Source organism: Neophocaena asiaeorientalis, unplaced genomic scaffold (genome assembly GCF_003031525.2).
Source record: "Neophocaena asiaeorientalis asiaeorientalis breed wild unplaced genomic scaffold, Neophocaena_asiaeorientalis_V1.1 scaffold528, whole genome shotgun sequence".
Classification (NCBI taxonomy): domain Eukaryota; kingdom Metazoa; phylum Chordata; class Mammalia; order Artiodactyla; family Phocoenidae; genus Neophocaena; species Neophocaena asiaeorientalis.
The window spans coordinates 1,241,004-1,263,858 of record NW_020173938.1 but is presented as its reverse complement, the minus strand read 5'-3'; the positions used below and the strand labels follow the sequence as shown (position 1 = coordinate 1,263,858).

General features: G+C 43.4%; 1 protein-coding gene across 1 annotated transcript in view; it reads right to left on the bottom strand.

Moving 5' to 3' along the window:
* KIF16B (kinesin family member 16B) overlaps window positions 1-22,855 on the bottom strand; it is a 284,700-nt gene that overhangs the window by 158,497 nt on the left and 103,348 nt on the right. The window lies entirely within an intron of this gene.

The window sequence follows — 22,855 nt, the reverse complement described above, 5'->3', positions numbered from 1 at the left end:
CCTATATTTTCAATCATCTCTAGATTACTTATAATACCTAATACAACATAAATGCTATGTAAATAGTTGCAAACATAGTGAAAATGCTATGTAAATATTTGCTGGAGCATGGCAAATTCAAGTTTTGCTTTTAAGAACTATCTGAAATTTCTTTTCTCTGAATATTTGTGACCGGGGGTCGGTTGAATCTGTGGATGTGGAACCCGCGGATACGGAGGGCTTGACTGTATGCTGACAACTCTCAAATCTCCAGGCAGACCTCTCCCTTAAAACTCCATCCTCGTGTATAGAAACCTGCCTACCTCGGTATACCTGTGGGGCTACCAGCAGGCGGCTCAAACTTAACACCCTGAAAGACCAGCCCTGATGCCCCCTTGCCTCCCAAACCTGCACACTAGCCCTTCTCGGTAAACACCAATCTTCCTTACAGTTGCCTGGACCAAAAATCAGGCTGTCCTTTGCTCCTTTCTCTAAACCCTAAGGCACTCGGTGTTGACTCCACCTTCAAAATATGCCCCCAATCTGACGACAAACCACTGCACCACATTGCTGCCTGGCCCCAAGTATCATCACCCTCACTGGGATGGCCTCAGTAATCCTGGCCACACCCACTCGTGCCTCAGCCAGAGTCCACGCTCTCCCCGGCAGCCAGACGGACGGCAGGGCAGGCCACTCCTTTTCTCGGGTCAATTACATGGCCTCCTCTTCTCTGAGTAAAACCCAAAGTCTCTGCAAGGGTCTACAAAGCTCCCCTTGCTGACCTCCTGCCACTTGCCCCCCCACTCACTCCTCTCCTGGAACCCCGGCTCCTTGCTGTTCCTCACACTTGCCAGCTGGCCCTCACCTCAGGGCTTCGGTCGTTGCTGTTTCCTCTGTTCCTGTCTACTCCTTCTCTTCCCCTAGAGTGGAGCTTCCCAACCTTGGCAGCACTGACATTTTGGAGCAGATGATTCTCCATTGTGGGGGGGGGGGGGCTGCCCTGGGCACTGGAGGATATCTAGAGCATCCCTGGCCTCTACCCACCAGATGCCAGTAACACACATCCCTCCTCCGAGGTTGTGACAACCAAAGATGCCTCCAGACACCGACAAGTGTCCCCTGGGGAACAAAGTGTGCCCCAGTTGAGAAGAACTGCCTTCAATTCATACATAACTCGGCCCTCATTTCCTCTGCTCAGAAGCCACCCTCCCCATCACCCCATACAAGAGAGCAGCCACCAACCTCTCTTGTCCTGATCTTTCTCTCTTGGCAATTATCACTCTATGACATGTTATATACAAGTTTATCACTTGTCTCCTGACTAGAATGTAACCCAGTGCCTTATTTCGTGCCTGGCACAGAGGAGCTCCTCAATTAATATCTGTCAAGTGAATGAATGAGTGGGTAGATACTCCGAGTTCAGAGAGATGCAGGAAGAAAGGTCAAGGGCAACCTCGCAAGACAGAGACTGAGAGGCCCTTCACCATCAGGCCCATCTGCCCTAAGGCAAAAAACCCCTCAAAAACCAGGTTTTGAGGCAAATCCCAGGTGGAAAACAGACAAACCCCAGAAGAGTGAAGGTGAAAACTCCAGCCTTGAGGTTGGGCTGTGCTGAGTGGAGACTGGGGCCCATCCCAGAGCAGGACACTGTGCTCTGTGACCACAGGCTGATGGAAGCAGCAGAGGAGACAGCCCCGTGCTGCCAACGGGAGCTCAGGGTCAGGGAGGCTCCGAGCGAGCCTCTTCCTCACCCACTCCTGCGACGGGGCACACTGAGCACAGCACAGCTCTGGACTCCAAAGCCCAGAGCTGCCCGAAACAAAAGTGGAACTCTTCACATTCCTGGATCAAATCAATGGATTCTGTATCATTTAAATGTTAAAACAGTCTACATTCTCTAGCTGAAGAATTCAGAACCTCACAACCTTGCAGACAAGGGGCCCCTGGGAGGTTCTGGGAAAGGGCTGGGGGAGAGAGAGAAGTCCCCAGCCTTCACCTCTGCAGACACTGGGGCCTCCACCGCACACACGCGGAGCTGGAGTCGGGCCAGAGGGCAATGGAGCGGAGTAAGGAAAAAAGATGGTTTAAAAAATAAATAAATAAAAATCACCACTTGAGGGGAAGCAATTTAATTTAACAACCATTAAATAGATATGCAGAGAAAATGACCAATGCATAACTTAAATTCAAGAAAAGGAAATGAAGCGTAGCACTGTTCTTCAATTACTTCTCTTATCAGACGGGCTTCCTCTCCCGGGCCCAGAACCTCAGGCTTGAAGGCTGGAGACTTCGTTCCTCCTGATATGCCGCACCAAGGCCCTTGCAAATCCTGGCTAAAATGAGCCCTCTAAATAAACCAACCCCGACTCCTGCCTCTCCGATATCGGTAGAATTCGTGCTTTTCCTCTTGCCCACAGAGCTCAAACAGAAGCGGAAAGTCTGTGATTTTTCTTTTTAAAGATATATATTACACTGGAGAATTTAATCATACAGCCCCGTCTCATGAAACAAGGCCTGCTAGCTCTGAACTGCGACAGCGCTGCACACACGGTAGGTGGCTCCTGGCCATGGACTGCTCCAGGCTTCCAGATCCATGTGAAAAGGAGAGGGACTGTTTCTCCTAAGTCCAGAGACATATGTATTTTCTTCTGCATAAAAGTGGACAATAAACCAAAAGGGGGCGGGGGGGGGGGAGGCAGTATTTTAAACTCTAATAGCTCCCACTCAAACTAGAGAAACTGTTTTGGACTACATCCCAGTTTAGTTTGATATTCTTTTTTTTTTTTTTAACCCATTGAAAAGCACTTTTTCTTCCTTCCTTAAAATAAATCTCATAAACTTAGAAAATCATTTGAAATTCATAACTTCAGAGCCATTAGGTCAAAAGCATTACTTGTCTCCACCCATCCCTAACACACGCACACAAACGACACACACACACACACACACACACTTCCATACACACAATGGGTAAAATCTGAATTAAGAAAAAGTCTCTCAGGATTGGGAATGGGGGCATATGAATTTATGATTAATGCTGCCCTAAAGCTCTATGACATTCAAGCTGCATTCACTATATGATATTATAAAAGTGTCACCTCATAAAACTAAAAACGGGAGTTTAAATCATTGTTCGAGTGAAAAAGTAATTTCAGACAAAAATATCTATCACTTATAAAATATTTATTGAGTGGCACATACTGTTATACGTAAATGATGAAATACCTCTTTGATAAGATGGAATACTTAACAGAACAGAGCTGGGGATCCCTTTCCCAACTCCAGGCACACGGGGTCCCAAAAAAAGAAAGTGGTCAAATATGTAGAGCTGCACATATTTTGTATTCAAACAAAGCTTCTGGCAACCAATACTTGTATAAAAAGGAAACTACCGCCTGACAAAAAGTATAAAAAGACAGTATCCACTCAAACATTATGTTCATCACATTTCCAAAAATACGTTCAATAAGTTTTTTTCAACCCCTAAATCTAAAACCTGTGTCAAGGGCTGAGATGGTGGCAGCAAATCCTCTGGCACATGCCAGTGTTCAGGTGAGTGGCAGGCAGGACTGCCCAGATCAAAGGGAGAAACCACAAGGGCCTGGCCCGTTGGGCGTGTCCCATATAACCCCCATACCCCTTCATTAGACTCAGCAGGAATCCTCCCTCTTTTCATCACAATATCACATCCTTAAAATCCAGCACTGGGGACTTCCCTGGTGGTACAGTGGTTAAGAATCCGCCTGCCAGTGCAGGGGACACGGGTTCGAGCCCTGGTCCGGGAAGATCCCACGTGCTGTGGAGCAACTAAGCCCGTGCACCACAACTACTGAGCCTGCGCTCTAGAGCCTGGAAGCCACAACTACTGAGCCCGCACGCCACAACTACTGAAGCCCACGTGACTAGAGCCCATGCTCTGCAACATGAGAAGCCACCGCAATGAGAAGCCCGGGCACCGCAACAAAGAGTAGCCCCCGCTCGTGGCAACTACAGAGAAGCCTGCGTGCAGCAGTGAAGACCCAACGCAGCCCAAAATAATTAATTAATTTAAAAAACAAATGAACAAACATCCAGCACTGTGTCTGTCAAAATGCAACAACCTTCCTGAATAAACAGGTGAAAATCAAGACAAAAACTTGTCAATAAGAAGCCTATGTTTCCCTTTCAAGAAGCCTTCCTGACAGCCAGATCTTGCTTGGGAAATACTGGGAAAATTTTGGCGACGTGTCTGCCCTACCCGAACTAAGGGTTCTCAAAGGGCAGAAACTGTGCTTCCTCACACGGAGTATGTGGCGGGGATATGGCTCCACCAGGCACAGAGCAGTCACTCAAGAAGTGCTGATTATTAGGCACTGTCAGTTGTAAGTGATTCTAAGTTGTCAGAATTTTTCTGGTAGAAACTCAGTCTACGAAGAATCATGTGCTTCCCTAACTAGGAGAGTTGTACGGAGTTGCCTCACAGCAGAAAGAGCACTTAACTTCTGCAAACCCGAGGCCGACGGCACTGATCAGAAGAGGAGGGGTCACCACGGCCAGGGCTTAGAGCACCTGCCCAGTGCGGGTATGAGGAGGAGGGAGGGGGTCAGGCAGACAGGAGGACTTTGATAAAAAATGAAATTATTCTTCCTCTAGCATAAATGCTTTTAATTTTAAAAAAAATTGTATGTGACTTCATTTGAATTTAACAGAAGGAGAAAAGCAACTGAAGTATTTGTTGAATTTCAACCAAATGTTTCTTCACTACAACAGACACTTCCTAAAATATGCTTCTAAGTTAAGACATTACAAAACACATTTAGAGGTTGACAGCACTGTGTCTGCATTTTTTCCTATGTGTTTTGGTTTTAAGTACCATTCCCCAAGCTTATAGATGTCTGAGAATATCCACCTTCTGCCCTTGCACCTGAACGACACCGAAGCTGTGTCACTCTGGGTCGTGTTCATACCTCCTCTCTCACTCAGAATGTTGAGGAGGTAGTTGGCTCCACTCTCTTCAGAAATTAAATGCTGCACTAAGGAACTATGAAGCCAGTCTGACTTTTGGTCTATGGCAGATAATTTGGTTTTCTGCCTGGATGTCTGAAGATTTTTTCCTTTACCTTTGAAATTCAATAGCTTAATTAGGATAGGTATTGGTGTTAAACATTCTGTTCTCTGAATTTTCCCTTAACACGATACATTCTTCTAATCTGCAGACTCAGTTCTTTTGTTTGTTTCTTTTTCATTTCCTGAAAGTTACCTTGTTTTATATTCCATTTTCGGTTTCATATGTTGACTGTCTACTTCAGGGATGCCAATTATCCTTATACTACATTGTCTTTCCATCTTTTAACTTCTGATTGCTTTAATGTCATGATCACTTTGCTTGTGTTCACTGAAACTATCAAGCCTTTAATTTTTAGTAATTTGATTTCCGTGGCATCTATTCTTTCCTTTGGTATTTCTAATTTTATTTATTGGTCCTGCAATGGTTGGTGTTTGGGACCTCAGTCTTTCTGTAGATCTGCAATCTCTCTTTTTTCATCTCATTCTCCTTTAATCATCTTGCTGTGTTTACTGAATTCACACTTTTCATTAACTTGTTCCACAGAATGAAACAACTGTAAGGACTTCCCTTCTATGCCTTGAGGTATGTTTTCATCGAGCTCTGGGTGTTTTCTCTTTTACATGCTATATCCCCTTTTTTTCTTTCTCTTTGCCTATCCATCCATCCGTCTATCCATCCATCCATCGCACCTATGTTTATATAACCGCCTTACCTTTTTTCTTCATCTGTGTGTGCACAGGTGTTACCTGTCCGGAAATTCTGCTGCTCTAACACAGGATGGTCAACTCCTTGACTCTTTTCCTACTGTTGCCCCATCTGTGATCTTTCTAGTTTGAAGACTGAGTGGGTCTGTGTTCTATCCACCGTTCTCTAGCCAGATTGAGTGAGGGCCAGGAGGTCTCAACTGAGGCACGGTAAAGGCTCTGTTCGAATTCCTGGGCTCTGGCCTCTCTTAACAAAGGTGATTAAATATCCTCCACCGGGCGCCTTCCTCCTGCCTGCGAGGAGAGCCCACTGCAGTGGGAACACTGGCTCTCAGGTTCCCTGGTCTCAGAGACTCAGCTCTGCTTTCCACTTCATCCCAGTTGCCACCATTTCTATGATTCCTCCATAAGAAGAGGAAAATCACCATGTTCCTCCCCAGATCTGAGGGTGTGGGGAGGGCTTCTAGAGTCCTCACTGACTCAGCTCCTGAGGTGCAGGCCTAGGAACCCCACCCCGGCCTCCACTCCTCAACAGCCAGCACACGGCCCTCTTCATTGGCTTCCTGTTAGTGAGTTTGTGGAGGTGTTTCTGCTGTTATCTCTTCATTTCTTTGAAATGTGTGATGTCATCTCCAACGCCTATTCTCCACAGTCAAGAACAGGTATTCAGCTGGCTACAAAAAGGAAGAAGACAAGGGTGCTCCAGGTGTCGGGGGAGGGGTCTCTTAAGCAAAGGTCCGGTGGCAGAAAACACGGGCACATACACAAGTGACCATTGGACATTCAGTTAACCGATAAACTTGGTCTGGAAAAGCCAGGCCGATGGTCATTATTTGATTCAGAAACCAGGAAGGCACTGAGAATTTTGAAAACAGGAACTGGCTGATACTCAGAAGATGAACCTGGCAAGGATGCTCGGGATGACTAGGAAGAGAGGGAAAAGGGAGGCGGAATTGGGATGGAAGGAATAGCCTGGTGGACGCTATGCAACAAATAGTTTAGACTGATGAACCTTAAGTAAAGACACCCTTCTCAACTGTTTTACATACTCCTCTTAATGAGAAATAAGGAAACAGGGGGAGTTTGCAAGAAGGTTTTTATTGCTAGGAAAACGAAGTCCTGACGGTTCCCAGTAACACTTTCCAGACAGCTCACCAAGCGGATATTGTTGACATTAAAAATCGCTCACCGGGCTTCCCTGGTGGCGCAGTGGTTGAGAGCCCGCCTGCCGATGCAGGGGACACGGGTTCGTGCCCCGGTCCGGGAGGATCCCACATGCCGCGGAGCGGCTGGGCCCGTGAGCCATGGCCGCTGGGCCTGCGCGTCCGGAGCCTGTGCTCCGCGACGGGAGAGGCCACATCCGTGAGAGGCCCGCGTACCGCAAAAAAAAAAAAAAAAAAAAAATTGCTCACCAATTTGACTAGCAAGCGTTGTCAAGTAATTTGCATGTTTCTTTCATAATATACAAATGGTAAATAGTCATTGTCAACACAAACCAATTAGTTCTGAAATCCTGAAAGTACACACACTGGCATTCACCCAGAAGCTACAGTTTCTCGTACATTCTCGTGCACAAAGAAAGAATCCTGTCCGTCTAACAGAGGAAGGAAACAGCCACCAAGATTACCAGAGTCGATGAAGCTGTGCTTCAACCACCATCCCACCTTCCTCCACCCTTTGTTCATGTAACCTGAACCAGCGGTGATGAAAAGGAATAAGGATCTCCCCTTCACTTTCCTCCAGGAAACAACTTTTTATTCTTGCTATGCTCCCAGAGAGCATGGTGAGGTGAAGAAAAACAACATTTGCTGGCTAGAAGCATGTTCCATGTCCCTGCAAGGCTGACTGGTAACACGTAAGCCTTCGTGTGAGAGCTCTATTAATGCTCTTGGAATGGTAAAAGATTTTCTTAAACTACAAACACAGGGAAGGGAAAGAACAGCCTGTGAGAGTTCAGGACTGGAAATCTACCTACACTGAAAAGGTCTGGCAGGTACCACAGACCCAGAGAGACCAGGGAGGACCAGGAGTCAACCTTCATCAGAATGAGGATTAAGGAAGGAGATGGTTCTGGTGAGAAGGCAGAATTAGCAATCCACAGGTTGAAAAAAGAAAGGAAGGATCAAGTGGGTCAACCTAAAAGTCACCCTGTTCTTCTCCTTGCCTCTAACCCCACAGCCAACCATCAGCAGGTCTACCCGCATGGCAGCAAAATCATCCAGGACCTTCCGTCTCCACCGCCACTGCCACTACCACCTCCTGCCTGGTCTCTGACATCCAACTGTCCTTCTGCTTCCTCTCTTGCCAGCCTACAGTCTGTTCTCCATGCAACAGCCAGAGCCTTCTTTCCAGAATGTCAAGAGGTCACACAGAAAACTCTACAATATTCTCATGCATTTGGAATAAAGTGGCACCGGCAGCTCACTTCATCTGGCCCCTACCCACCTCTCCAACCTCACCCCCTCTACTCTCCACACGACTCCCAACGCTCCAGCCACAGCGGCTTCCTCATTCCCACTGCAGGGCCTTCGCACACGCTGCCCCCGCTTCCCCGGGAAAGTCTCCCCTAAATCTTGTGGCTGGGCCCTTCTTGTCAGTCAGCTCTTACCACACATGGTGCCTGCTCTCTAAAGATCAAAGACACCAGTAAGGTGGACAAGGTCCTTGCTCACGTAAAGCTCACCTCCTAGAGAGGAAGCACACCCCTCCTCCCGGCTCCCCCCTCCCAGGGCATTCCATCACTCCACCTGGTTTGCTGTTTTCAGAGCACTCCAGTCTATCAAAATTATGTATTAGTGTATTGTCTGTCTGCTCCTCCAGAAAGCAAAATATTGTCTGTCTGCTCCTCATCAAGCCCAGGGAATGAGAGAGCAGGCTGGGGTCAGTGAAAGGCAAACTACCGCTCTGACTCCAGGGCTGAGACTGTCTCTCACCAGTCCTATTTATACGTTCCCTGCCAGGCAAAAGCAGCTCCTGAACCTCAAAAGAATGCTTAAAATGGCCAGAATAAGTCAGAAGCTTATAAGGGAATGTTGTTTACATATGAATGGATTCCAAAAGATAATCATCATAAATAATTTAACAAGTGTCCACAACATCTGTACCTAGCTAGCATCAGGAAGTTGATATCAGATTGGCACCTATTACATCATAAAAACTGAAGTAGGAATGCAAAAGCCTTGCTTTTTACAAGACTTTCAAACAATCCACATTACAGTACCTGCGGTCAAAAGAGACACACTTAGAACAGACAGAGAACAGTCCCGGACTCACCGGGGCAGAAACAGGAAGGGAAGAACCTGACTACCTCCTCACCTCCCCGGTACCAGCAAGCCGACATTTCCTGGCATTGTTGGAAGTCAGCCCCTAAACAGTAAACAGAATTAATATTGTCCCTTTAATGAACAGAAGCTCTTGGGGCAGTTCAATTTCCACTACACCTCCCACTGCAGAAACAACATTCTTTATTTAACGCTAAACAGCTAACTGCTGGCAGGCAGTTCAGAGAGATGCTATGTATATCTTTCTGATGAAACAGTCCTCCGCTGGCTGAGCAAATCACCCAGATGTCGGTATTTAAATTACGCAAAATGCAAAATACCAATTAAAGAAATTACGTGTGAAAATATGCAAGAGCAAATTTCCTCACATTAATATTTAACTAGACTTTTTAAGTGGAGCAGGGTCTTGTGAACACAAGTACCTTGGTATATTTGACCTAAACGGAAGCCCAAAATACTCAGGAGGGTTCACCAGAAGGTTCTACAAGGGCATTTTTATACAGTACAAACTTGAACCCAAGGTAAGAAAGCAGAGTGAAAGGATCACTTTAAGTGGTATGCTGTAACCCAGAAAGCTTCAATCTGACATTGGCCTTAAACTTCGGTCTTGTAAAGCTGGCTTGCTCGTTTCTTACCCACAGAAATACGTCATACTTGTCTCTGCCTCCAGCCTTTGCTCAAGGGATAATGACTTCTTGGGACAGCTTTCTAGTTCTTTCCCCTCCTGAATCTTACCCATCCTTCCCCTCCCCGGGGAAACACGTAGAGCCACGGGGGACCCTTCCTCTCGATGACCACAGTTACCTGGCCCAATCACCTGCATCTCAGTCAAAAATGACTAGTGCCTTTATATCCATACACTGCTTGTTTCAACTGCTAAACCAGTAGGTCACTCAAGGAGTTTCTAAAACACCATGCCTGAGCCCTGCACTGGTCCTTTAAATAAGCATCCCATTTAAAGATGGACCCGGGTATGGGTATTTTTTTACACTCCCAGGTATTTCACATCCATAATTTTCTGTGTCCCCCAAAGGACTGGCACCTCTATTCTGCTGGGTGCACTCTGAGGATGCCCAACGGGTGCTACAGTTTATCCTCCAGCCAGCTTCTTCTGCAACTCATTCAGCTCACACTTACGAGCATCTGCTACTACTTGCCAGGTAAACTTAAAACTGTCTGCTAGATTACATAGAAAATGACTTCAGTTTCTGTTTAAAATGTTCACGAAGGGTATATAGACATTTGAGAGAGTGTGTGTGTGTGTGTGTGTGTGTGTGTGTGTGTGTTAGCTTGGGCTGCCACAACAAAATACTAGAGACTATATGGGACAGATAACAGAAATTAATTTTCCACAGTTCTAGGGGCTGGGAAGTCCAAGATCAAGATGTCGGCAAGGGAAGATTTATTCTGAGGCCTCTTCTCTTGGCCTGTAGGAGACCACCATCTCACTGTGTGCTTACGTGGCCTTTCCTGGGTGTGTGCACACAATGGGGGAGAGAGAATGATAAGGCTACAGGCCTTTTGGATTAGGATCCTATCCTTATAACTTCACTTAACCTTACCATAATTTCCTCCTAAATGCTCTATCTCTAAATACAGTCACACTGAGGATCAGGGTTTCAACATATGAATTTTGGAGGGAAACAGTGCAGTCCACAGCAGGGTGTGTGTGTGTCTAATATATACATCATACACTTATAAATAGAGAATATATCATAAATGCAATAATTATATATGAGAAAGAGAGAAAAGATAAACAGAGAGATACTGAGCCTAACAGAGACATCACAAATTAGAAACAGATTATTAACTCTGGGTAGTTTTTTTCTTTATATTTTTTCACTTCCCAAATTTTCTATAACAAACACACTTGTAAGTAAAATAACACAGGTAATAGAGATTTTTAAAATAAAATAAAGGAACATACTTCCATATGAAATTTTTAAAACATTTCACTTAATTTATTCCAATTTATTTTATTTAAAATATATTTTACACAATCTCAAGTAATCTCCAAGGCTGAGTTTTATTGTATGTTATATAACATTCTGAAGATGGAATTCTAAAATGATGAAACAAAAATGCATCAGCCAAAACTGAAAGCCCAGAAACCATTTCTCCAAAAGCCTTCAATATGGAAAATCTGCCCACAGCTAACATCATATTCAATAGTGAAAAGCTAATAGCTTTTCCTCTAAGACCAGGAACAAGACAAGAAAAAAGAAATAAAAGGCATCCAAATTGGAAAGAAAGAAGTAAAACTGTCTCTATCTGCAAATGACATGATATTATATATAGAAAACCCTAAAAACTCCACTGAAAATGTGTTATAGCTAGTAAATAAACTCAGTAAAGTTTCAGGACACAAAATCAATATATAAAAATAAGTTGCATTTCTATACCCTAAAAACAAACTATCAGAAAGAGAAAGTAAGAAAACCATGCAATTTACCTTGCATCAAAAAGGACAAATTAACTAAGAATAAATTTAACCAAGGAGGTGAAAGACCTGTACACTGAAAACTATTGATGAAAGATCTGAAGATATAAATAAACAAAAAGATATCCCATGCTTGTGGAATGGAAGAATATTATTGAAATTAAAAGGTCCATTCCAACCAAAGCAATCTTCAGAGGCAATGCAATTCCTATCAAAATTCCAATGGCATTTTTCATAGAAATAGAAAAAACAATCCTAAAATTTGTATGGAACCACAGAAGACCAAATAGCCAAAGCAATCTTGAGAAAGAAGAACAAAGCTAAAAAAGGCATTATGTTTCCTGATATCAAACTATATCACAAAGCTATAGCAATCAAAACAGTAAAGTATTGGCATAAAAACACACACTTAGATCAATGGAACAGAAGAGAGAGCCCTGAAGTAAACCCACACACATATGGTTAATTAATTTATGACAAAGGCACCAAGAATATGAAATGGGGAAAAGACAGTCTCTTCAATAAATGGTGTTGGGAAAACTGGACAGTCACATGCAGAAAAATAAAACTAGACCTGTACTTTACATCATACACAAAAATAAGTTCTAAAGACCTAAAACCATAGAACTCCTAGAAGAAAGCACAGAGGATAAACTCCTTAACGTCAGTCCTGGCACGATTTTTTGGATATGACAACCAAAAGCAAAGGCAACAAAAGCGAAAGCTCAAGATTTCACCACGTTACTCAGAACAGCATGTAACTTAAAATTTATGAACTGTTTATATCTGGAATTTTCACTTTAATATTTTCAGACTGAGGTTGACCGCAGGTACTGAACCTGTAGAAAGCAAAATCGCAGATAAGGCAGGACTACTCTACATGAAAAGGTGTTCAGCATCAGTAATCATCAGGGAAATGCAAATCAAAACCTCAATCAGATCACCTCAAACTTGTCAGAATGGCTATTATCAAAAATAAACAAGAAAAAATAAAATAAAACAAGTGCTGGTGAAGATGTGAAGAAAAGGGAACCTTTGTGCACTGTTCATGGGAATGTAAATTGGTGCAGCCACTACGGAAAACAGTAAAGAGGTTCCTCAAAAAATTAAAAATAGAACTACCATATGATCCAACAATTCCACTCTTAGGTATTTATCTGAAGGAAATGAAAACAGGGTCTTAAAAAACATCTGAAGCCCATATTCACTGCAGTATTATTTATAATAGCCAAGATATGGAAACAACCTAAATGACCATCAGCAGATGAAGGGATAAAGAAAATGTGATAGACAGATAGACACATAGACAGACAGATAGATGCACACACACACACACACACACACACACACACACACACACAATGGACTACTATTGGCCATAAAAAGAAGGAAATTTTGCCATCAGCGACAACACGTATGGACCTTGAGGGCAGTATGCTAAGTGAAATAAGTCAGAAAGAGAAAGACAAATACTACATGATGTCACTTATAAGTGAAATCTAAACAAACCCAAGTAACAGATGCAGAGGTGGGGGTGGGGGTGAGGTGAAATGCGTGATGGTGGTCAAAGGGTGCGAGTGTGCAGTTATAAAATAAATATGTTGCAGGAATGTAATGTGCAGCCTGGTAACTAAAGTTAACAATACTGTGTCACGTAATGGGAAGCTGCTAACAGAGTAAACCCTAAAAGCTCTCATCACAAGAAGAATGTGTACCTAAGTGAGGCGATGGATGATAGCTAAACTTACTGTGCTGCGCACTTTGCAATAATACATATATCAAAATCATTAACTGTACACCTAAAACTAATACAGTGTTTCTGAATCAACTGTATCTCAATAAAACTGGGGGGAAAACAAGCAAACAAAAACCAAACAAACTAAAAGAAGGAAAATCTGCAGGTGTCCAGAAGCCAAAGGAACTTTCAGCCTCCAGAAAGTAGGCATAGAGGGGACTTACTTTAACATAATAAAGGCCATATATGACAAACCCAGACCCAACATTGTAAATCTACAAACAGTAAATGCTGGAGAGGGTGGGGAGAAAAGGCAGCCCTCTTGCACTGCTGGTGCGAATGTAAATTGATACAGCCACTATGGAGAACAGTATGGAGGTTCATTAAAAAACTAAAAATAGAACTACCATATGACCCAGCAACCCCACTACTGGGCATATACCCTGAGAAAACCATAATTCAAAAAGTGTCATGTACCACAATGTACACTGCAGCACTACTTACAATAGCCAGGGCATGGAAGCAACCTAAGTGTCCATCGACAGATGAATGGGTAAAGAAGCTGTGGCACATATATACAATGGAATATTACTCAGCCATAAAAAGAAACAAAATTGATTTATTTGTAGTGAGGTGGATGGACCTAGAGTCTGTCATACAGAGTGAAGTAAGTCAGAAAGAGAAAAACAAATACCACATGCTAACACATATATATGGAATCTAAAAAAAAAAAAAAAAAAAAAGGTTCTGAAGAACCTAGGGGCAGGACAGGAATAAAGATGCAGACGTAGAGAATGGACTTGAGGACAAGGGGAGGGCGAAGGGTAAGCTGGGACGAAGTGAGAGAGTGGCATGGACATATATACACTACCAAATGTAAAACAGATAGCTAGTGGGAAGCAGCTGCATAGCACAGGGAGATCAGCTCGGTCCTTTGTGACCACCTAGTGGGGTGAGATACGGAGGGTGGGAGGGACACACAAGAGGGAGGGGATATGGGGATATATGTGTAGGTATAGCTGATTCACTTTGCTATACAGCAGAAACTAACCAACACTGTAAAGCAATTATACTCAAATAAAGATGTTATTTAAAAAGAAAAGTTTAGGAGAAACCATAAAGGTAATTCCAATGTTGTTTTAATGAGAACAGTGTTGAACGCTAGCCGATTCCAACCTCAACAGCCCTGTGGTCTTATCAAAACCCCGGATCGGTGTTAGATTTTACTTTAATTAATCTAAGGAACCAGTTGTCTGGCATCAGCAGACATTTTTTAAATGTCATGGCAGCCCTCAGGACTGTGACGGTGCCAGGTGGCAGCTCTCCTGTACCATCTTGAGTCCATTAACGCTGGCCCATGGGATCATTCTACATCTGCAGCCTCATATGCCATAATGACACCATCAATTCATGCTTTATTAACCCAAGTAAAATACAGAAGGGTAAAGCAACGGAAATCTACAACAATTATAACAATCTCTCAAAATACACTGTACCCTTAATTTAATTCAAAAAACACAGAGAGACAGAGAGAGGGAGAGAGAGAGAGAATATGGCTATCAGCCTCTGGTGAGCTAAAACGTCCATGGATTCTAAATGCTGTACAAGGAAAATGTTGACCTAATTCCCAGAGATCATACTCCTTAAATCCTAGGTATTGTATCAGTTTAGGCTTAAGACATCAGTAGGCACGCTAGGTAGAATGGTGGATTCCTGAAGACTTCACAGGCAGGGCAGCAACTGCTCCCAAATAAAACTTGCAGGCGAACTTGAGAAAATATTAGGAGTCCAAAAAAAAAAAAAAATCACCCCTACACTGGATTAAATCCACCCACATTCACCAACTCTGTTCTCACGTTACCTATTAAGAACAAGAACCTGGACTTTTTAAACTTGGTTTTCAGAGTTGCGGCACTCCAGCACGGGGCAGACACTCAAACACAAAATAAATCCTCCCTTGGAAACTAAGCAGCACTTTAAATCCTTCAAATCATGGACTGCACTTGAAAATGGGAAAAGAAAAAAGCGTTTAATGCATCTCTTTAGGGGCTTATCTGATTTACATTAGATGTGGGCCACTTGGAACATCTTTTCATTTTTTCTTCCTCTTGTTCTAAAAGATTTACTATGACCTAAAAATTCTACTCTTCAATTAGACAGTAGAAGAAAGTTGCAGATAAGTAATAAATCACAGAGAATCATTCTGATGTGAATATATTCAATGTTTTTGATCACCTTCTTGAATTAAGATCAGAGACCTGCCCCCAACTCACTAATCATGGCAAGAGGGGTGAAGGGATCCTAGAGGGTAACCTGCAATTTCACTAGAGAAAGAAAAGGTGTGCTGAAACCTACAATGGAAAAGTCCATTAAAAATGTCCACCCCAAGTTCAAAGCTCTAACAAAGAGATCTGGCTTCTGATGCAACTGCTAAAGCCAGGGGCTTCCACTCTCACTTACGTCCATTGTAAAATGCAAATGAAAACACAGAAAGAAATGCAAACTAACAAACACTTTGGAATTCAGAAATATTGGCGGTAATGGGTCACATCCTGAGATATAAACTTCTATCGGTAAACTACGTACAGGTAAATTGTCTGTGAAAAAACAGCAAGGTCAGACAGAAAGATTGCCTCTCCATTCCCCCACGGCCAATCCCTGGCAGGAGGAACCTCCTTTCTGAAGTAGCCTAGACTATTTCACCATCCCAAGCCAACCATCCCCATCGCTAGCTCTCCTTCTGCATCAGTTGTACCCACAGCCAGGATGGAAGGAAGAGCCACTGCACACTGTGTCTTGGCACATGATGGAGGTGACAGGAGAGACAGAGGGAGCCAGAGCTTCCCATGCAGTGTCATGCTGCGTTTCTGCCAAGGTGAAACACGCAGATGTTTCCATTTATTCTGAATAAATCTTCCTTTAAGCCATCCCATAAAACACAATGGGAATATGCCATCCCTCTTCAGAAAGGCAAGCTCAGCTAGGACAAACAACTGAAAGATCAAAGAATTTAGCCAAGGGCAGTCCACTCAGACCAGTCCTTCAGCTCGCGTCTGGCAAAGAATTCTAACAAGGAAGAAGGCAGGCAGTGTTGGGAGCCAAAGAAAATCCCCAACCAGGTAAAAGCAACAACAAACTCAAGTAACCGCAAACAAGCAGGAACAACATCACAACGTAAACCAACACAGACCAGCATCACAGACAACAAACAAGCAACAGGAGTCACAGCAAGAGCCAACACAGGGACCCTCCCTGCAAAATGTAAATGAGGAGATGAAAACAGTGTAGGGAGAGATGACAAAGACAGAGGGGGAAAATGGAAAATTTGCGTTAAAATGGGTATTCCAAAGGAAGAGAAGAGAACAGATGAGACAGGAGCTACAGAGTCAATGGAAACAAGCTGAAAGGAGGCCAGCATCTACGAGCAAAAAAGTTCCTCTGAGTAAGAAGGCAAAGGAAGGAGAATTGTGTTAAAATTTTTAATGAAAGGGCTTCCCTGGTGGCGCAGTGGTTAAGAGTCCGCCTGCCAATGCAGGGAACACAGGTTTGAGCCCTGGTCCGGGAAGATCCCGCATGTTGCGGAGCAACTAAGCCCGTGCGCCACAACTACTGAGCCTGTGCTCTAGAGCTCGCGAGCCACAACGACTGCAGCTACTGAACTGCGTGCCTAGACCCCATGCTCCACAACAAGAGAAGCAACCTCAGTGAGAAGCCCACGCACCGCAAGGATAGCCCCCACTCGCTGCAACTAGAGATAGCCCGCGCACAGCAACAAAGACCCAATGCAGCCAAAAATAAAATAAATAAATTTTTAAAAAATTTAATGAAAGAAACTTTCTAGTCCTACAGGTATCAAAATAAAAGGGGAGAATATTTACAAAGGAAACAAGCATTAAGCTGATAATAGGAATTCCCCGTGGCAATAATGAACTCCAGAACGTAAGAAAGTGGCATTCACAGCTTCTCAAGGGGAAAAGATCAAGAGCAAAAGAATTCTACACCCACATGGTTTTTCCATTTCCAGAAGTAGCAAAAGCACCGAAAGACAGTCTGCAAACTCACTCCGAGATGATAAGTCAGAGATGATCTAAACAAAAAACTTAAGACTGGACTTGGGCAAGGGCGATTATGGGCTAGAACGAGCAGCAACAAGCACGGAAACCGTTTCAAAATCAAGACTGTTCTTATCGATTGCTGGAAGTAAGGTTATAAAACTGGATGCGAATGTCACAATAGAGAGGTAAATTAAATAGAATTATTAATAATGGAACATAATATCTCTCATTCCATCAACAGTAGTAAGATGGATGGCACATGGGCAAGATAATTACCAGAAAAGTAGATGCTAGAACTGACCTGAGTTCACACAATCTGGGTCAACAAACATTCAATGAGCAGCACCTCTGTGCGCAAGGCCCTACAGCGCACGAGGAAGGGCAGACAGAACTTTTTTAAAATTCTAAATGCAATCCAGCCTACTTCCAAATTAATCGATGATAAAGTTCACTTGTGTTTGAATTTTAACCTCTTCCTATTTTACAAATCTTTGCTGATTTAAACCACAAAGAAAATATCAATAACTATGGAGCCAGGAGAGACACTAATACCTACACACACACACCTTAGTGTTGGTGCTTATACAACGTGGGGCCAGCACCACAACGGAAATGACATTACAAATAAGCCCCAGCTCTACCGCTGAACATTTGCACACAGAGCTCAAAGATCCATCAGGTGTCCTCCAGCTAAAATACCTCAACACTAGGTGACTGGCTTCAAGTTGGCAAAGTTCTACTGCAGAAGCTTTCCCGGCATGAGGCAAAGGACAAGAGAATCAAAGAGGATTTGGGGACTGTGACCACATAAAAACACACCTGCAAGACAGGCCCTTCCCTCTGCTCAAGTGCCCCACGTGACACATGCTTCATGATTAGCACTATCACTCCCATCTGACTGTCTCAGAATGATGTGGTATCTCTCTCCTTGGGCTGTAAGGTCTTTAACAACAAGGGTAGGATCTCACTGGGGTTTGTAACCCCAGCACTGAACACTGCTTGATATATGGTACATCCTCAACGGATGATGTGGGGCTGAGCTGAGATTTAAGTGAGAAGAGACACATGACATTCGGAAACAGACAGCATTTCAGGTCCATTTTTCGCTTGACAGGAGTTCAATTCTGAAGAGACTTGAACGTGCCACTCTCCGGAGAGAGAGAAACAGGAAAATGGCGTGAGCAGGTTGCAGGTTTCTGTTTTCCACCAAAGAACACCGCAGTTTGTTTTCAGTAATGTGAGGATGCAAACAGTGTGCAGGGCAGTCTGGATGGTGACTGTGCCATCTTCTGCATCCCTGCATCTTCTCAGGCAGCTTTGGGTCAGTCAAAAAGAATCTCGATATCCATGTTTCTTCCACATTACACAGAAAATAAACCTGTCAGCAAATATTCTGCAAGCTGCCTTCCAAGCTCACACAGAAAGAAAAATACAAATGAGAAAGACTGAAATAGAGCAAGTCAATTAGCATATCATGCAGCTCACGTCTTTAGGGAAAACATTTCTATAATTGTAACTTCCTTATTTGGCCTTCTGATGGGAGACATATATAGCAGCAAATGCAAGATGCTGCTAGACTTGAGAGACATAAAAATACATTTCCTGGAATAATGAGGAACAGGAAGAACAACGCAGCTCCTCTCACCACTTGGAAAGTTTATGAAGCATATACAACTGCACTGCTCTTGGTGTTTAAATTTTCACTGACGGTGATTCTTGATAAATCATAAATGACCCCGACTCGCTCTCCAAAGTAACTTGAAGACTTCTTTCTTCACTCAGTATGCCATTGGCATTAAACTGAAATAATTACCACCATGTCAAAAAAAGAATCATGATTTCTCAAAATATTTTAGTCAAGTTCATTTAAATCCCTACCTTGCGAACTTGGCAAACAGAAGTAAAAATAGGGAGTAATCATTAAACAAACTTTGTCTCACGTTCACACTATCCAGCGCTCCAGTTCTGGTGAAGACTACACACCCACTGCACACGAAACATCACCATAGATACCTGTAGAAAAGGCTAAGAACCAACATGTTTTTATTCAGACCTTGGTTTCATTTTGCTTTAAAGTTCAGTAGCTTAAAAATAAGCTCATGTTTACCTATTTTAAAAGGAATACGTGTAGGGGCTTCCCTGGTGGCGCAGTGGTTGCGGGTCCGACTGCCGATGCGGGGGATGCGGGTTCGTGCCCCAGTCTGGGAGGGTCCCGCGGGCCATGGCCGCTAAGCCTGCGCGTCCGGAGCCTGTGCTCCGCGACGGGAGAGGCCACAGCAGTGAGAGGCCCACGTACCGCAAAAAAAAAAAAAGGAATACGTGGGATTTACCTGGGTTCTGGGAGGAGTATGGGAACTGCCCACAAATGAATCCTCCCGCTTCCCCTAAAAACCATGAATAGCGAGTAGAAGAACAAACAAAGCCTCTTACGATGCCTACTTCAAATAATGCGAGGATGTCGGGGTGCCGGCAGAACTGAGGCACCGAAGTGACATCTGTGTGCAGGGGACAGGATGCAACAGGGAGGGACGGGGGAGGGCGGGGGTGAGGGACATGGTAAGAAGCAGACCCAGAAAAACAACAAAACAATGATTCCTGGGCTTCCCTAGTGGTGCAGTGGTTGAGAATCCGCCCGCCAATGCAGGGGACACGGGTTCGAGCCCTGGACCGGGAAGATCCCACATGCTGCGGAGCAGCTAAGCCCGTGCGCCACAACTACCGAGCCTGCACTCTAGAGCCTACGAGCCACAACTACTGAGCCCATGTGCCACAACTACTGAAGCCTGGGTGCCTAGAGCCCTTGCTCTGCAACAAGAGAAGCCACTGCAATGAGAAGCCCTCGCACCGCAACAAAGAGTAGCCCCCGCTCACTGCAGCTAGAGGAAACCCACGTGCAGCAACGAAGACCCAATGCAGCCAAAAATAAATAAATAAAATAAATAAATTTTTTAAAAAAAACAATGCTTACCACCAGAAAGAGAGGGGCTCCCCATTACCTGGAACTGCTCTGGGCAGATCTGAGAAACAGCAGGGCAGAGCAGGCAGCACCAGTGGAGGCAGAGAGAAAAGGCGTAGAAAGTGACAAAAGAGCCAAGTGTCGGTGCCTCGTGGCAAAGAAACCGCCCTTCTAGTAGCAGCAGCAGAAGATATGTTTTGCTGTAAAACCGGAAGGCCGCTCTAAGCCCCCAGTCTCACAGGACCCTGATGCTAGTAAATAATTCAGGAAAACACAGATAATTCCAATAGGAACAGAAAAGCAAGTAAAACTACCATATCCACTGTAGTAAAAAAATTATTTCTCAACAGAAAAAAATTCACCAGGAAATCCAGCTGCAAGGCTAGAAAGTCACCAGAAAACATTCCAAGAATTCAAAGAAATGACTAGACAATCGTAGGAAGGGAGAAGAAAATGTATGGAACTCAGGAAGGATGGAAAAGAAAAAATAATTAAGAAATTAAGACAATTATTTGGCCCTTAAATAAAACATTCTCTTAATGTCACTCATGAGAGAAATGCAAATCAACACTACCATGATCTATTTCCAATCTATCAGACTGGCAAGATTTTAGTTTGACAACACACTCTGTTGAGAGGCTGTAGGGAAAGCAAAATGGTACAACCCCGAAGGAAAAGAATTTAGCGATACCTTCCCCAATTACAGATTAATTTACCCTTGACTCAAGAATCTCACTTCTAGAATTCTATCCTATGAATTCAAGGGAAAGAGAGATGATTTTCTCACACAGCATTCACACACACACAAATGACTCAGTTATTCCTTACAATATTGTTTATACCCCAAACGACTGAAGAAAAAAATGCTCAGCAAAAAAGAACTCTTGTGGGGCTTCCCTGGTGGCGCAGTGGTTAAGAATCCACCTGCCAACGCAGGGGACACGGGTTCGAGCCCTGGTCCGGGAAGATCCCACATGCCACAGAGCAACTAAGCCCATGCACCGCAACTACTGAGCTGCACTTTAGAGCCCACGAGCTACAACTACTGAGCCCACGTGCCACAACTACTGAAGCCTGCGCACTTAGAGCCCCTGCTCCACAACAAGAGAAGCCACCGCAATGAGAAGCCCTCACACCACAACGAAGAGTAGCCCCCGCTTGCCGCAACTAGAGAAAGCCCGCGTGCAGCAACAAAGACCCAACACAGCCAAAAATAAATTCATTAAAAAAAAAAAAAGAACACTTGGGACCAATCCACAGTGATACAGTATATCCATCCGCACAATGATGGACCGTGCAGTTATAATAAAACAAATGAGGAAAATCTCTGAAGGAGAACTAGGATATATCGCTAAATGAATAAAAAACAAGATATAGAACAATGTATATATTTTCTTATTTTTTTGTAGCAAGTGTGGAGAATAAAAATATATATTCATGTTTGCTTTCCAAAAGCATAAAGCATATTCATATATTCTTATTTACCCATTCATCTGTGGATGGGCATTTAGGTTGCTTCCATGACCTGGCTGTTGTAAATAGTGCTGCAATGAACACTGGGGTGCATGTGTCTTTTAGAATTATGGTTTTCCGTGGGTATATGCCCAGTAGTGGGATTGCTGGATCATATGGTAATTCTATTTTTAGTTTTTTAAGGAACCTCCATACTGCTCTCCATAGTGGCTGTATCAATTTACATTCCCACCAACAGTGCAAGAGGGTTCCCTTTCCTCCACACCATTTCCAGCATTTGTTGTTTGTAGATATTCGGATGACGCCCATTCTAACTGGTGTGAGGTGATACCTCTTGTAGTTTTGATTTGCATTTCTCTCATAATCAGTGATGTTGTGCAGCTTTTCATGTGCTTCTTGGGCATCTGTATGTCTTCTTTGGAGAAATGTCTATTTAGATCTTCTGCCCATTTTTGGATTGGGTTGTTTGTTTTTTTTAATATTGAGATGCATGAGCTGTTTATATATTTTGGAGATTAATCCTTTGTTCATTGATTCACTTGCAAATATTTTCTCCCATTCTGAGGGTTGTCTTTTGGTCTTGTTTATGGTTTCCTTTGATGTGCAAAAGCTTTGAAGTTTCATTAGATCCCATTTGTTTATTTTTGTTTTTATTGCCATTTCTCTAGGAGGTGGATCAAAAAAGATCTTGCTGAGATTTATGTCAATGAGTGTTCTTCCTATGTTTTCCTCTAAGAGTTTTATAGTGTCCAGTCTTACATTTAACTCTCTAATCCATTTTGAGTTTATTTTTGTGTATGGTGTTAGGGAATGTTCTAATTTCATTCTTCTACATGTAGCTGTCCAGTTTTCCCAGCACCACTTATTGAAGAGGCTGTCTTTTCTCCATTGTATATCCTTGCCTCCTTTGTCATAGATTAGTTGACTATAAGTGAGTGGGTTTATCTCTGGGCTTCCTTTCTTCTTCCATTCATCTATGTTTCTGTTTTTGTGTAAGTTTCATTTTCACAATATTGCTCCTTCCAATCCAAGAAAATGGTATATCTCTCCAACTGTTGGTAACATCTTTAATTTCTTTCATCATTCTCTTACAGTTTTCTGTATACAGGTCTTTTGTCTCCTTAGGTAGGTTTATTCCTAGGTATTTTATTCTTTTTTTTGCAATGGTAAATGGGAGTGTTTCCT